The sequence below is a fragment of the Lagopus muta genome, chromosome 8 (genome assembly GCF_023343835.1).
Source record: "Lagopus muta isolate bLagMut1 chromosome 8, bLagMut1 primary, whole genome shotgun sequence".
Classification (NCBI taxonomy): Eukaryota; Metazoa; Chordata; class Aves; order Galliformes; family Phasianidae; genus Lagopus; species Lagopus muta.
Window position 1 is genome coordinate 24194696 of NC_064440.1, and position 17554 is coordinate 24212249.

The following is a 17554-nucleotide window of genomic DNA, read 5'->3' on the forward strand; positions in this document are numbered from 1 at the left end:
CAATGATAGCTTGGGAGTGGGCTGGACAGGGAGGCTCTAAACGTCTGTATTTACTGACTAGAAAGACATGAATTTCCTCTTAACCAAAACTGTGATTTGCTCCAGCAGTGCCCCCAAAGCATCTGAGCTAGTCAGCAGTCAAACAAAAATCATTAAAAAAAGTCCATATTTCACAAACAGAATGAATGAACAGACTCCAGTCCAATTCCTTCCCTGCTGAGAGTGTGTTTTTTTCCTTTTTCGCTCGGGAAAAGTTCTTACACTGCAGCAAAAATAATCTCTGGTTTCAGATCCCTTTCAATCTGCTGATCATCAAATGCCTATTAGTAACAGGTTTTGTATGATAACATGATATATTGCATATGTTTACAGTTTAGTTTCCCCCAGCTGTTTGATATTATGCACTTTCAATTAGACTGGGGAGAGGACTGGGAATCATGGCATTTTTATGCAGACTGTGAAGTGTGGCTTCACAAGACTGATTGCCTTTCACAGCCTTTCCAATAACCAAGTGGGAAGGAAAGAGCAATTTTTAATCCTTACTGTCAAGCTTCCAGGTTGATAGCATTAAAGAAAGATGGTCAAGTTTTTCCTTGGATTAAAAAGAGAACAGCATTCCCTTTGAGCTGATGATTACCTACCATTATGGTAGTTTTAAAACTAGGTGTTTCTGGAATTTGGGACTGAAAGAATGTAAGATTTCGTTAGCAGTATCATGGTGTCAATGAATTGGATTTTTCAAACCAACATCTCAGTATGTAGGCAAGATATAAAAGTATGTGAAAAGAAGAGCTGACAGAGAAAGACATGGGGGACTTAAGGAATTGTTTATGCTTTGAGTTCATATTACAATCTGTAGTGTCTCACCATAGCCTCAGTCTGTGCTATGTGATACAACACTTGTTAATTTTGGAGAGCACAGATACAGGAGTGTTTTCAGTTTGTGGCATTATAGTACTTCAAAAATGTCTACTGAGTCATTGTTATAAATAGTAATAAAACACTTTTGACATAAATCTAAGTGCGTAGCAGGGATTGGGCCAAGTATTTCTCTTTCTTTTCACCTAAATACAGTATGAGAGAGATCTTTCCAAACATAATGACATTGCTGATTCTCTTCTTTCGTATTAACTCTTCTGCTGCTGCATGAGAGCAAAGAGGGTGAAGTTAGAGGCATGGATCACAGATTTTTGCCATCAAAAGGGTCTTGCTTTCCTAGAAAGTGCTTGGGGTGATTGTCAGTGGAGTTGTATGAGCATCTGTGTATCACAAAGAGATCAGAAACTTGGTTCGCTCTAACTCAGGAAACCCAAGGAATTTCCAGCAGGAGGGAGCCCAAATTCAGATTCATACACTTCTCAAGAATAAATATGTAGAGATGTAACTCAGCATGAAAGCAAAACGTTGTCATAAAGGTTGCTTCATAGTATCAGTTTTAACAGGGACTTTATAGCTTAACATTTTAAACGTGTCATCAGTTTGGAAGTATGGTTTATGCTTTGTTTTTACACGCAGTATAAAGAAGTGCCCAACTCTCTCCCTCTGGCCTCTTTTGTTTGATTGCTTGTATCGTGGCTGTAACTGCACTGAATGAGCTCTTGTCTTGTTGTGTGGACATGATTGAAATGCCAACCAAGTCTGGATTCAGTGTCAGGATCCTGGATCTTAGTGTGGCTTTAGCTGTAATTGCACCCTCAAATACGACAATTCAGTGAAAAACAAAAACCAAAACTTCTAACAGGCGAAGAGAAAGTTACCTCATATCTGACCTATGGTCAGAAGTCGTGCTGGGAAGGCTGTTCCATCTGTGTTGATTCTGTACTGAAAGACAAACAGTCCACAACAACTTAGCTTTGTTGAATTTCTCAGGCTTGTAGAGACTTTAACCAGATTAGGAAAAAGTAGGAAATGTGGGATTCTTATTAGGCTGCCTTTGTTCTTTCTTTAAATCTTTGTTTCCTTTGTCTCAGAAACAAAAAGGTTGTTGTTACTCACCAGCAGAAATGTGCCAAACCTGAATAATTTGAAGTGAATTTATGCAGTGTGTTGTGAGGTCTCAGCCAGCAGTTGTTGAATGTGGCAGCAACTGCAGGCAAGGAAATCTTTTCTGTGCTGGAGGGAGAGTACTGAAAGGAGAAGAGAGATGTGGAAAGAAAAATCCCTGGATAACATGTTAATTACAAAACCAAATCTGCTTTCAAGGGTCAAGTATGAAAACTGCCTGGTCTGCCTCAGAATAATGGGAAATAGTTATAATGGATGCTTATTAACCAAACCAAAGTTATTTTGCATTTGCAGGGTTGAACATTTATCAATGCATTTGTCATGTAATAGCTCATGTTTTGGTCCTGCTAACGCATGCATGCTCTCTCCAAGTTTTGCTATTAATTTTACTTTAGATGGATGGCTTTTTTTCCTACCTCTGACTCTCGACTTTATAATACTGTGTGTGCAGACTTGATCAGTGCTTAGAGTAGATGAGGTTTAGGATGGAAGGAGGTTTGAACACAAAGAGAATAGATGATTTCATTTTGGTCTGGGAATTCTAGTTATGTGTCACTATGATAGAGAATTAAAACTCATCATTTCAAAGAAGTTCATTTTTATTTCATTTTATTTTTGCAGAAAAATGTATTAACGTAACAAATGGCTTTTAAAATGTGGAGGCCATTTGTGAAAAAAAAAAAAAAAAGGAATCTCAGTGGTCAGATATGTGCCGTTTACAATTCACATACTTACCCACCTCTCCATTTCTCATCACCAGACTCCATCCAGTCTCCCCTATTCATTCTTCTCAGCAGATGCCCAGTTTAAACGGAGAGTCTCCCACAGAGATCCCACTGTTGCAGAAGCAGTAGGCTGCACATGTATGAAGAATATTCCTTTAATCATTCTGAAGTATGTCTGCTGCCTCCAAGCACCACTGCCTAGGGCACCGCAGGCCCGGTTCACAATGCTGTTTGCATAATAACGTCCTCTTTACCTACAATTGTATCTGGCGTCTCAGGGATTCTTTTGCCTTGAGTTCTTGGGGATTTTGCTTTGTCTTATTTTCATCTGTTGTGTAATGTTCTTCTGCGGTGTTCCAAAATTGCTGATTTTCATTCCAACGATGACTGTATTCAGTGAAATGGATTTAATTTTTTGTGTATATTTTGCTGAAAACTTTGAGATTTTTAACTAAGAGAGATGCTACATAAATGTAAATTGTCCTTATTAATGAATATATTGAAAGCATTAGCATGATCAGTCTTCTGTGAATGTTAAGATGGTAAAAAAAAAATTAGCTAGCAGAATCACACATTCCTTTGTAAATCAAGCATTTTTCTGTTTATTTCTAATTAGCCACAATTTTCAGAAATGCAAATGCCACCCTGGAGGATGGTGCAGCCTGCAAAGGCACCTCGTGCAGCTGAGGAGCTCGCAGGGGCTACGCTGTGGCCGCTGTACGCTCCCTCAGCTCATGCTGAGGCTAGGCGATCTGCAGCCCATATGTTCCCAAAAGGAGTGGGAAGTCACATCTCTGAGTTGAGTTATCAAGGCTGCACCGTGACAGTGCTAAGTTGCACCGTGGCAGAGTCTAGGTGTCAGACCAAAGCCAAAAGAGCATATGTAAAACACTTCTATCACTTAAATGTCAGGCATGTCGCGTGTTGTAACCCTTTCTCACGTTTTGAATAAGCAACTTCCTCTTTCTTTCCTCCCCTGAACGTGGTGCTGCCAAGTATATCCAAACACTGCGAGCACATCTCTGGGAAGGTTCTAAAGACATGCTCAACTTATTTGCTCAGCCCAGAACTATGAAACATTTAAAGTCTGATGCCAAATTCATTGCCAAGTATAATTCTTCATTTATTTATGTGTCTTATCTTGGGGAATTTCAAAGTGCTGTTCTGACAAAAATGAATACAGCTTTCTTCTGTTTAGAAAGAATACATTTCAGAACTGTATCTTGTTGCAGATCAAAAAACAAAAGGAAAGAAAGAAAGAAAGAAAGAACTGTTTTATTGCATAGGAGTAGAGCCCAAACCCCCAGTCTGCTCCACTTTTCCGTTTTTGGAGATGCTATGTCAGGTCCCACTGTGGAAGGAAGAAGATCTTATGTGGAAGATCTTATCCCACCGTGTAAGACTCAACAATGTTAATTAATTAATCAAAAAATGGATCTTCCTCATTTCAGAGTAAAAGTTTCCTCATGGAAAAATTGCTCTCTCCCAGAAAGTACAGTCTAGCAAAATACAAAGTTGATAATGAGGAAAATGATCCCAAAGTGTGCTTCCCACAGCTCACCCTTTGGTGCCCCCATCAGAGGGGCAAGGCTCACTGAGTGATCTGCCGTGCCCAGGAAGGACACAGACACATACTGCTGTGTGTATGCTGAGAGCTAAAGGCTATGTGTAAGCTGGGAGTCAGCCTGAGGGAGAGCAAAAAGGGTCACGAAATTTGAAATTTAACAAACAGTATTTTTTTTCCGGAAGGCCAAGCTAAATACTTGTATAGGTAGTTCCTGTCCTGTTGAAAGCAAGGCTTTCAGAATCCAGAACTGCACAGACAAGGCTTTGTTCAGAAGGACAAGTTAGGGTTGTCCAGGTGTGTCTTGGCCCCATACTTCTAGTAAGCCAGATGCTGGAGTTAAATTTTTCTCAGTGCAGTGTACCATGGGCATTGCTCACTATCCATCTCCAGCACCTTCTATCACTGAATAGGAAACAGCAACCTGTTGCTATAGGAGTGGATGGTCTTCTGCTCAGGAATGGCTACTCTTTAAGGTGGAAACTCTGAAGGCAAGGTAGAAATGAGGCTCTGTAATCTCTAAGTATCCTTTGCTGTTCTTGTGTTATAGCAAAAAAAACCCAGTGTTTAGCAGTTTACTCTTTTCTGACTGGTATATTTCTGACAACTGTTAAATTCAAAGCTGCATTGGCAGGTACAGCAGAGGTTTAGAGGTTTCTGTGTGCTCAGCAGAGCAATCCTGCTCATGGAAGCAGGGCAATCCAAAAACCATCCAGGCATAGGTTGTACTGTTCTCTGCACCTGGTACTGTTTTGGTTTCCTTCCTCAGAAACGATGAGTGGCTACTGCATGCTCACTGTGCTAACTAGAGAAAATACTGAGTAACTAGACCACCTGAGATGCTTTTAAATGAGCCTTAGTTTCATTTCCTTGCTATAAAGGAAAAAAAAAAAAAAAAAAAAAAAAAAAAAAGTATTGTTAGCATTCAAGATAAATTGCTTTCCAGACACAGTTCAAAGTGCTGTTTCGCAGGAATTCCTCATCCAAATGTTTCCAACTTTGGGAGCCCAGCCCTACTGTTCATTTCTCATGGAACTCAGGTGACCCTGTGCATTTTGAAGCATATCTAAACAGAAAGACAGGGTCAGATTTTTACCAGAGCGGAATTGCTGCTGCTGTGTAATATGTACATGCTTGTTTGAGGCCATGCATTCTTCAGCAGAAATAAATTCTTTTAGGAATAGTCACAAATCTGCCTACATGCATCCTGCCTGCTAGGGTTTGCATTTGGATCACCTCACGTATTGACAGATGTGTAAAATTTTATATACTGCACTCCCATGACTCCCTTGTGACTGTCCTGCTGCAGATGCTGGTGAGCCTGAGCTTTGGCAGCTGTGTTAAGCATTCATATGCATTCAGAGTTGTTGGGTTTTTTTTTTTTCCCCTCCAGCCCTGTCTTTCCTTATGTGATATATTATTGCATGGAGTTATTTTACGTTAATTTTGCCTATTTATTGGTAATGTCCCATTCTTTCTGTTGTTTGAATGCAAATGCAAAAGATAGGTCCCTGGAGAAAGAGCAGGTCTGTTACTGGAAGATGAGACCATAGCAGAGGATACGGAGTGAAATGCAGATGGTGTTGTCAGCCTCTTAAATGTACAAATAAAGACAAAATGAGCTCGTCCATGCAGCTGGAATGAAATCATATGGCCTTGCATGTGTTCCTGCCATAGCATATTTCCTAGCAGGAGATCTAAATTCTGCCTTATGCAGGATGTTGTTTGACCAAAAGCTTGTACTTGTTCCGTTAATCAGCGGTAGAATAACGTTTGTATGTATTAACTTTTCTCTACATAATATTTTTTTTTTTTTCCTACAAAACACCATTTAATTTTAAATGCTAATGTGTGTGTGGTTAATTAAGAAGCCAGAATTGACTATAAGGTTGGTAAGCTCCAAGGAAGAGAGAGGAAGATCATTACACTTCTGCTCATAGATAGCTATTTGTGAACCAGCTGATAATGTGCAAAATTAAGATTTCGTAAGTGGCATTTTAAATGAATGGTTAATGGCTGAAGATTAATTAAACAGTCAGAACTGTTCAAAAGAGAAGCTGTAAAAATCTTGTTTATAGGCCAGTCACTTGCATGCTTAAAGTGCAAACCCTAATGGCATGTGGTATTTCCATTTAGCAAGCAAGCGATGTAACTTGGTTATTTTTCTTGAACAAGGAAATCTACCTCACTGGTATGCTATATAGATGGATAGATGTAGTGTCGTGTGGTGCGTTTTCCTCCTCCTAATTAATAGTTGTCTAGTAGCAGTGCAGGCAGTGAAATGCAAAATCCTCTGGGACTTGGTAATCCTAAATAAAATTGCTAAGTCTTTTTTTAATTAAAGTGTAAGGGACATGGTTAAATGTGATGTGATTCTGTGTCCCCGCTCTTGAGTAGCCTGTTCTACTCCGTACACTTTGAGGTTTTCCAGGTGCCCAGCTTTTCATTGCTTCAGATTGTCTTCTAGTCAGTACGAGTCTCCTTGGACTATCATTCACCTTGCAGAATTGTTCTAATTAAGGAGAAAAAGGTACGTTTCCAGTCAGGTTTAGTCTGTACTGCAGTTCAGGTTAAATGACAGATGTTAGTGTAGTCCTGTTTCCCTGACTGCAGAGGAACAACAAGCAGAAGGTTTGTATGTTGCTCGCAATAGTGAGGCTTGTTCTTCCAACGAGTCATGTCCCAAGAAAGTATTTTTCTTCTGTTTTCCCTTTCCCAGCCCAGTTCCCAGCTCTTTTGTTAACACTCTGCTGGTTTTCCCAGAGCTTCTATCATTGTGCCTAACTGGCTTCTAGCTTCAGGATATGCAGGAAGCTCCAGAGGAAGACCTGATGACTTTGCCTTGTGCAGGCTTTGCTGTGTAGCTCCTGTGAGGTGAATATCTGTTGCAGACCTCAGCGAATTCACTCTCTGTCCAGAGCTGTGAGTTTAAAAATCTCTTAGGATTTTTTTTCAGTTCCTACTAGTTAAATGTAAGAAAAAGGTTCTTGGTTTCGCTGCAGAAATGGCCTTGGTTTAGTGAAAGCAATCAGTAGATGAGGGTGTGGGATTTTGTCTGTACACACTGAGACTTGTGTGTGAGCGTCCACACATTCAAATTCCAAGTGATGACATGAGCTCACAGCAAGCTCTTCCCTGACTTTTCACTTTGTTGAGATAAGTTATTGGCTTCTGGTCACACTGTTTTTAAGAACATTGCAAATTTAACTGCTTGCATCCAGGCTAAGTGCCTCGGTCTGTGCAGTGTTCACGCAGCCCAACTGTTCAACTTACAATGGAAACACACAGTCCAACTTAATTCTTTTGTTTCAGTGAAATGACTTAGCTCAATAGAAGATATAAATAGCATAAAACATAAGATCTAACAGGGCCACAAATCTGACCTGGGAGTGAGTCAATGGAAACCTACTTGTGGAGGGTTCAAGCATCTAATAGCAGGATAAACCAGCTGCTCTTAAACAGAGCTCAGGAGATTGCTCACTACTAAGGTCAAGATGCTGCTGGTGAAAGGTTATCCAGGTACTTAGTAAGCACTGTTTCTGGTAAGAAGAATAGACGAAAGCATGAAACAGAGCTTACGGTCAACAGAAAACCAAGAGTTGATGTTTTCAGTTGAAGCTGAAAATCACTCAGTGTTGTGCTAGCGAAAATACTGGGGGGACTGAAGAGATGTGATGGAAATGGCTTAATGGGCAACAGGATGCAGAATAAAAAGGGAATAATTGTGGTTATTGTCTGACAGCTGTGCAGAGCGTGCAGTGGATTACAATCTCTAAAATGTGCCTTTTCAATCCATGATAAGTCCACTGGTAAAGAAAGTAATGCAAGGGCGTCATTGTATGCCCTGAAAATGCTTATTTCATCAGCTCAGTTCTTCTGATGTAGTTAAGTCAGTATGTACTCTGGACCTCTGTGACTGCCCTTCCATCCCTGGAAGGAGGCCTGGCACCACATGGAGCTCACGTGTGCAAGGGCTGATGAACAGTTTCTCTGGCAGGCCATGTAGCACAGATCATTTGTTGGCATTGATCAAGGTACCTGTATTGATCCTGGGATGGTCTAAGAGAATTGTGACTGTTTTGTGGAGAGCGGTGCTCATAAAGAATGGAACAAGTAACTTGTCTTTAACTGTGTTGTGGCCTGCATCTGAGAGAGAAAGTGAGGTCTTTCATTGGGACAGAGGGACGTGAGGAAATGATGTTGCTTCAGGTAAGTGCAGTGGTTATCTTCTGTTATCACTAACATGTCCTGGATGTCTGGAGGCCATTTGTTAGAAAGCAGTGGAGGTGATTGCATGAGAGATTTTATACTCTCCAGATGCCTGCAAAACAAGTAGCTGCCTTCATTTTTCTTTTTCTTTTTTTTTTTTCTTTTTTTTTTTTTTTTTGCCAAATCAAACTGAACCAAAGAAGAAGAAAAAAAGCAACTTATAATAAGAAGGAGGAGGACTGTGTGTGAAATACCATTAGGAAGTGCTAAAAGTCGAATAGATTTAACATACTTGTACAGCAGTAAGTGTCCCCTTCAATTAATTTTCCTTTCTTGTTTCTCTCCAGTTCCTTACTGCTGTGGCAGTGTGACATTGTGACATTGCCCCAGTGTCACGTCCTCAGCTGAATCCTCATGCTGGGAGACGGAAACCCCTTCCTTCCAGAGACTTGGCAGCAGTGAAGAGAAACAAGAAAGAGTCAGCTAGTATTATAACACTTCAAACATTTTATTGTTTAGTCTCTGATGACCCATATTTATGGTTTAATTTCTCCATTCACTTAAATTTTAATCTTAAATAGTGTGGGTTTTTTCAGCATAATAGTATCTTAGGGGCATTTCTTCGCATACCGGTATTAACTGGAAAATGTCCTTCAGCTCTGGAGTTTATCTGTTGTAAACACTTCTGCCCTTAAGCTTTGATGTCTACTTAGTCCTGGTTACGGTTATTACCTTGTAAATGGAAGTCAACTGCAAATGAGCATTATGGTATTTACATAAAATGCACGAAAACCAATTATTGTGCAACCAGCTCTGTAAGTTAAAGTATGGGACATATTTCCAGTGCAAGTGTTGGACAGTCTAGCAATTGAAAAGGCAAGCAACAGCACACCTTGAGAAGGATGGCAACAGGTTTAAAATGTGTTCTGTCTGTGGAGAGGGAGGTTGCAGCTTTTTTTTGTGTCGATGTCACATACATAATGCTCAGTTGGCTGAAAGACTGCTTTAATTGAGCACTCGTGTGCCCTGAGTGTGCTGCTGGCCAAGGGACCTGGGTTGCCTCTGTGCTGCTCCCAGGGAGGCTGCCTGCAGCCCATCCCCTCCTCGCAGGGCAGCTCAGCACAGCGGCTGGGTGAGAGCTGGGCAGACCAACCCGGGGAACAGCAGCAAAGCAGCGCTAAGCCCATTGCTAATTGTTCTGGATTGTTAGTACCCAAATTACAAGCAAACTGTCTGCAGCCCTTCGCCCGAATAAGGTGCTGTTTTCTTCCTTTGGCATTTTCTGCTGTCCCTCACTTGGAAAGAAGCAGGAGGCAGTTATTTTATGCTGCAATGTGCAATGGCAACATTGGAGCAGCAGCTGCTTCGGAGAGGGAGAGTAAAGGGGAATGGGGGGAAGGAATTGATCTTTTCCTCCTTTTCTCTGTAAATACCACTGTCTGCACCAGTGCTGATGCTTTGACCTCTTTGCTATGGAGCTTGAAAGGTCTCTTGCACTTAGTGACATGCTGTGGCTCCAGAGCTGAACAGGCAGAAGTAATTCTCTTTCTTTGAGCGTCACTGCAAATAGGTTATCAATCTAAATATGATAAGTGCTCGGATATTCCTCCCTAAATTTACACTCATTAGTTTGAGTACTGGTATTTTTACGTGTCTGTGTGGCTTTGGAAATGATTAACAGTATTCCTTTATACCTTTTAGCCTTTTATCTTTACTCTGCCTGCTACCTCATTACTATTAGCCATGGCAAATACACCAAACGGCTGAGTGGCTTCATTGTTCTGGTTGTTCTTTCTTTTGAAGACCTCAGTGCACAGATACATGTTAATTTCCCTTTTGTGTTGAAACCTGCCTCCAAGGAATAAGATTACCAGTATTCAGTCTCTGGTCAGTGAAAACACTGAGGTCTGATATCTTCTGAATGCTTTGTCTTGGTTCATGTTTCCAGTAGCATTTATAGAAGTGGTCTCTTTTTCTGTGATGCCCATGGAACATCAAATTACTGTCCCCTGCCTTTAGGAAGATGATTTTAACATGCTTTCTAAGTGCTTTCCTTGTTCCTGGGGTTGAGAAATGATGTAGATAGACACCTGCTCTTACGAGTGGGTGGAAATTGAAAATCATGCCAAGAACAAATGCTGTTTAGCAGAAGTATCGAAATATGCGTTCTTTAGTGTGTGGCATAAACAAAAGAGATTATGTTAAGTTTGTGGGCCCTAGTTGGATGAAGTCATTCACTTGTGGGTTTGTAACTTCTCTCCTAGCAAAAATGAATATCAGAAAAGCACTGTTAAGAAGTACTGGTTTCCTCATCAACTCTGAAAGATCTCTAGGAAGCTGTGGGCACTGAAGTCAGTGTAATTTTCTTCCACCTTTCCAGCAGAGTCACAGTTGTGCTTAACTAACAGCAGGCGATCCCAACCACAAAAAAAGCAGGTTTCTTTAAAATGGGTTGGGAAACAGCCGATCGATTTATAGGTAACAAATGTGAGTTTGTGTTTACTGGGTAGAGATTTGACAGTTTGCATTTGCATTACATACATACTTAAATAAATTCAGTGGCGTACGCTTCATTGCTATAGCTGTTGGAAGTAACACGTGGTAGTCACTGTGTGTGATAGGATAGCAGCAGTTGCCACAGTACATAAAAGGATACAAGAACAGATGAAATCATTAATGCTTTCATATTGTATCCTGTCTTATTTCCAATGTGGTAACGTGCCTGGTACTTAATGGGGCATATCTTTGAAAAAAAACAGCAGGTATGATGTTCTGGAAAACATGAAAATCTGCAACCTTATATCAGAGGCCAAAGCAGTATTTTGGATCTGACATTAAAAAGAAAAAAGAAAAAAAAAGTACAAATTGTGTGTCATTGTCACCGTTACATAAGCTGGAAACTGCAAATTTATGTTGTGCCATTTGAAAAGCAAATGATAGCATGTGGATTCATATCTGTTCTTTAGAAAGAAGAGTGATGTGCAAGTTCTCTTTCCATCAGAGTGGCAAAATTTCTGTTGATTGAGGTGGGAAATCTGAGAAATCAGAAATGATTCCTGTGTCTGGTTCTCTCTGAAAGAATGATGAAGTGACATTTTCTTTTTTGTTTTATACTTATGAGTTTCACAGCCAGATTACTGTACAGATACAGATTACTGTAACTTGAGCTTTTTTGCCATACTTCTACATGACTGTTTTTGTTAACCATTTAGCCTGTTCTTTGCATCACGTTACTGGCAAAATGAGCTTTTTTGTCATTTTACCCCAAAGTTTAGAGCATAGAATACAGAAGAAATTCATACAAAAAAAGTCTGAAACATTAATTGAACTAGACTACAGCATTTAAAGTAACCTATTCTATCGTCCATTTACCTCCCACATGAAATGAAAACTCTATTTTGATCTGAACTGTCACAGATAATTTCTGCACATAAAACACATCCAGAGACAGCTTTCAAATGGAGTTGTCACTTCTTATTTAGCAGGCTGGGGACTCGCTATTGTTGTCAAACCCTCTTTGCAAAAGCATCACTAACACACTGATATGCGCAGTTGTATGTAAGGGGAGGAATGGTTGCACAACCTCTGTGAAACAAAAAATTATATCTAGGAGCTGGATTTCTAGGAAAAAGGGGTTTTAGGCTATTTTTAAGCAGATTTTCATACTGTATGCTGTGTGCTGTTGTGGGGATGGATTATTTTTTAGTGCAGTGAGGTTTTAGTGTGAGTAGTCACGATTAACGTTTAAAAGCTACCAAGTAACTTTCTGTTATTTTCCCTAACCTCTGTGGGACCAGGAGTTTGGCTCTAATCTCTTCACAAATTTCAGAAATTCTTAAGCAAGTGCATGGGAATCTTTCTGAACTCTAAGCACAGAGCTGCTGCTGCAGAACATGTTGCAGCTCAGTTGCAGAGGCAAAGCTGTGGGCACTCATTTTTATGTGGCTCTTCTGTTGGGAGCCAGCATGGCCGGATGACAGTACTATGTGGAAGACCAGCTATGCCATTATAAATGATGACAGCTAAGAAGTTGAGAAATAACTCTCTGTAGACTTAATATTATTATAACATTCCTTTTGCCCTGAAACTTGATGTATTTTCATAGAAGAAATTTGCCTCTTGGCTTCATCTGTATTCCCCTAGGATCACAAAATAGACTGCTTCTGCACCAGGATTAAGGGTGAAGACTGGTTAGTGTGGTGAGTTGTCTTTTGCTGCTGTCTCCACAACTGCTCTACACAGCACTGAGCAGTGAGTGCTCTTGTCATTGTGGTAAAACACAGACAGGCAGAGTGCTCTTCTGTCCCTGCAGCCGTAACTCAGATAGCAGATACCTGTTGGTATGTCTGAGGGGCATGGCGTTGTCAGACCCAGAGGTGTGTTCTGGGCGGCACACAGGTGAGGCCCAAGAAGCTGGGCCGGATGTTTCCCCTCTGTGTGAGGCCTGCGGGTGCCTCCTGCGGCTGTGGGTGCTGAGCAGCAGGGCTGAATGGAAACACTTGATGCAGTGTGGAAACACAAAACTAGAAGTGAGGGCCCCAGTGTAGGTGTTCAAAGCCACAGGGCTGTACACAGAGTGGAAATCATTCTGGTTCCTGTGCTACGTTCCAGCGGAGCTGAGGGTCCTTGCTCAGTAAGCCTCGCACCTTCTCCTGGCAAGGGACAGGATGGTGAGTGGGCTTTTTGGTCCTGCTTTTTGCCTGTAAATGTAGTGTATTCATCAATCAATTTTAATTGCTATCCTATGGGGAGCAGTGAATTAGATGGAAAAAAGAAAGAGTAATTCTGTATATTAATGGGGAATATACTTCAGTGCTGAAGAGTAAGGGAAAGAAAAATCTCATTGTCTCTGTGGTGAAGTGAGTGGTAATGCAAAGCCATGGGGCTTTCCGACATTGGCCATCACAGGAAAAATCCAGCACGTGTTGGTGATCTCTCCTGCTGGAGCGAGGCCCCTCCAGTCCACAGTGATTGGCCTGGCCCTCACTGCAGACTCTGGGAAGGTCAGTGCCATCATGGGCCTGGTGACCTCTTAGAGGCAGACTTGGGCCTCTTCCCTCCTGTGCTCCAAACCAGCCTGCTGATGGCTTGCTCCAGTGCAAAGGTGACTGCTTGGGTTAATGTCGATGTGCTCTGCTGAGAGCACGGTACCATTCCCACAGAACCTCAAAGCCTGCGTTTCTGCCTTCCAAACACTAAGCAAACGTCCTGCAGCAATGCCAATTACTGGCTCCTGGGAATACACCTCAGTGATGGTCACGCCCTCATTTCAAAGGCGATATGTGGGGCCTTTATGTGAGCAAATACAGTGCATGTCAGTGAAAATCCATTGATGATGATGAATTCTGGTTCCTGTTGACTGCAGCCAGATACAGAATGGTGAGTAAGGGGTAAAACATTAGCCCTTGAGCTCTGTGACTTCTTGCTGTAAACAAGTCAGAGTTTCATAAGAGCTCAAGCAAAACATGAAAGAAAAACCAAAGCCTGGAGATAAGACTCAGGGAAGAGACAGGAAAACAAGGAGGCAAAAGAAGCAAAAAGAATAACAAAAAAAATCTTTGGGGAAAAAAAATCAAATGAAGGGAAGAAATTAATAAATATTAGAAAAATAAGATTAAAAAATAAAAGGGTGCCAATAACTTCTTTGTGGAAGGTTTGTATAGACAAGAGTTAATTCAGGTTTGGAAAAGTCCAAGAGTTGTAGAGAAAACTGAATTGTTTGATTACTTTGAAACCTTCAAAGAAAAATATACAGGAAAGCTGTGAAAAAAAGTAGCTGCTCAAATTACTCTTGGTCTGCTTGTAGGCTGTGTATGTTTGAAAACACTGTTGTGTCATCATTGCTTTAGTGTCTTGATTTTGATTGTTAAAGTGGATTAACCTGTATGAATCTGAAACATTTCAAGATTTTGTTTGCATATTGAGTTGCCCAATACAGACAGGTGGTGTTTTCTGTACATGCTTCCTGGTTGATGATGCCAGACAAATGAGTGTCCCTTGCTGTGCCAACACTGACTGTGGTGAGCAGCAGCCGTGCCTGAAGTGACCCTGCAGTGGGGCACCTCTGCCAGCACCCTGAGGACGTATTGCAGGGGTGCCAATGTTGAATTCTCAGCATCAAAGAGTGATTGCTTTCTGCACTGATCTTGTTTGTGTTACAGAATAGAGGCGATGCCAGGAGAGCTGTGGTACCTTGGCTCAGAATACATTAACCATTAGCCACTGTTCCCTCATCTTCCAAGCCTTTGCTTTTAATATTCCCTTGCTAGCTTGGGCCATATTCCCCAGGGTGAGATTTCTTGTCGTTTTATAACAAGGAACAGGACCTGTGGGTTTTTCTGAGTTGCCACCAATCTGGTGTTAACACTTGGGCCCAGCAGCAAGGACTGGCAATGTGCAGTGGTAACCATCCACATGAGATTTAGGTGAACTGTCCTGGTAGTGCTTTAGCAGTGTGATCATAGTTGTATTCACATCATCCATCATTAAATGCTTGACTTAAGAAACAAGGTTCTTCTTGGCAAAAGGAGAGGTGCACTGCCCTGCACTGAGAACAGAGCCTTGTGTTCTCAGGCTGCAACTGAGTTACGTCATTTATCTGTTTGTTACTTTCATGTTTGTTTTTTCAAGTGTTTCAGCATTTGGGGCAGCACCAATGCTTCTGTGAGAAATGTGCAGTTGAGGCTTATGTAGTGCAGGAGAACTAAGCAGCAGTCCCTGAGCACAGTCCTGCAGTTTTGTAGTGTCTGAGGGGATCTATGAGTGTCTGAGCAAAGGGCAGACCTTCCCCTCCTCTCACCTGAGGAAGCTGCCACTGCCAGGGGAAGCTTTGGAGACTGCAGGAGGCAGCTGCAGCACCCACATGGCTCCCATCAGGGTGGCAGCAACAGGAATAGAATCTGTGCTCTCACTGTGGGCCAGCACTCAACAGTGGTCCCACTCCTGCACTAATCATTTTCCCCCACCCTAAAAATTTTGCTTCATTCTCATCTTCATCCCTTCTTCCCTGACCCCAGCCTATGGAAATCTCCGCTGCCTCCCCCTGAAGCCTGCTTTGCCAGTGCTGAATTGCATTTTACCACCCCACAGACGAGAACAAAATAAACTACTTTATCTCCATCATTTGGGCAGCAAAATGCAATTTGCTGGTGTTGCTGCAGATCTCAGAGCCAACCCTGGTCTAGAGGCTTTTATCACTTTGCAATCTAATCTGCTGAATACCTCTTGCATTGGAAGAAAATGTTTTTTTAAGGCAAAAAAGGCTGTGTATTTATACATGCATAAGCCCACAATGATATACCTGTTCTCGTATATCTTTCTATGTATCTACATACATCTATATAAATAAAAAAAACCACACATAACACTTAGGAAGTCCACACCTAACTTGCTAATGTCAGCTACGGCTGATAGACAGCTAAGTCAGACTCTTTTTATAGTCCATTTCTAAAATGAAACCATAAATTTTAAAGCCAGGCTTCATCATTGCAGAGAAAAAAGCTTTTCCAGTCTATTGATGAAATATAACATTTGATAGGATTTATGAGGCCCAGATTCGGGAGGATCATTTGCAGAGCACTTAAAGCTGCTTTTTCCTGCCCTTTGCCTTCCCTCCTCCCAAATACACATACCAAAAAAATCCATTAGTAATGAAAAATTATTAAGGAAGATTTTTCTTGATTCCATACAAATGTCAATTTGAGAGAGAAAAAGAGGAGGAAAACAATTGCAGGAGTTTTTACATTAAAGCCAGGCTGATTGTACGTGAGGAATACAAACGTTTGCTAATAAATACATGGCATGATTTGCTGTAATACAGTTGTTTGTAACGTGTGTACACCTACTTTTAATAACACAAGGTGGATTTGATTTTTTGATCACATGAAGGGATGCTCACAAACCAATCACACAAAGTTAAAAATAAAAGCAACCAGCTTCTTGGTGCCTTGATAAAGTTCCCTTCTGTCTTGTATTGCCAGTGATAGTTTCAGAGTAAAACATCTTCAGTAACTTGTGATCACAGTATCTGTCAAATGGTAGGAAATGAATAAAACTGCCAGACAGTGTCAGATTTATTAACAGCTCTAAGAAAACCAAAATTAATGCATTTTCTCATCTTTGATGGGTTGAAACGTCCATGTGCTGTACTTATCTTAATGGACAAGTGAAGGAAGTAGCACTCATCAATTAAGTCTCTCATTAAGCTGACTACAGCTTAATCTGGAGCACATGCAAGAGGAGCTCTGCTCTTACTGGACTGTGCCTCCAGGTGCCTGTGGTGGCCTCAGGCAGACAGGAGCCGGCTTCATGCTGCCTGCAGGGCTGGCAGACCAAGCTGAAGGCCAGGGCCCGGCAGTCCTGGAACACGGGTTGGGGTCAGCCACACTAACCCGTACAGCTGTAGTTGTAATGGGAAGTGTTGGCCTGACTTCCACTGGAGAACTCTATTTCCTCCCATTAATAATGAGCTTTCAAATGTTTGCACTGAAAACACTCGTGTAGGAGATGTGCTGGTGTGCTGGAGCTGAATTTCACTGGAACATGATGACAGCTGTTTTGGGGGGCCAGGAAGAAGAAGATGAGGGGTTGTTTTGTCTATCTAAAAAGTAAAAATAAGCATATGATTCTTTCAGTAGGAAGCTGTAGTCTTTCCATACTGTGAAACAGGGACTGTATATTTTAGGAAGGGAACACAGCCCAGTCTTGTACCAGACTGTGCCTTTTGCCACCCTTTGAACACAGACAATTTGACTAAGTTATAAGACTGAGAGTACTTCCCACACACAGGATGGAAACTTGGCTGCTGCCTTCAAAAGCAGTAGCCCTGCACTGCTAGACCTAGACAGACGTTCTCAGCAGTAGGTTCTCCTAGCTGAAGGGCCTGGAGGTTCCCATGCAGCACACTGAGGGATGTGGGGCACTGGGTATGTCAGTGTCCCCTTGCCCTTATGAGCCACCTTCCAGTGAGGGATAGGGTGAGCTGAGGTGAATGCAAAACCCTAAGGAATGCCCTAGAGAGGAAGGACAGGCACAGGGACAGAGAGGAGGCCTG

General features: G+C 41.6%; 1 protein-coding gene across 4 annotated transcripts in view; it reads left to right on the forward strand.

The window, feature by feature from the left end:
- The window catches only part of PARD3B (par-3 family cell polarity regulator beta), a 370506-nt gene that overhangs the window by 294135 nt on the left and 58817 nt on the right, over positions 1–17554 (forward strand). The window lies entirely within an intron of this gene.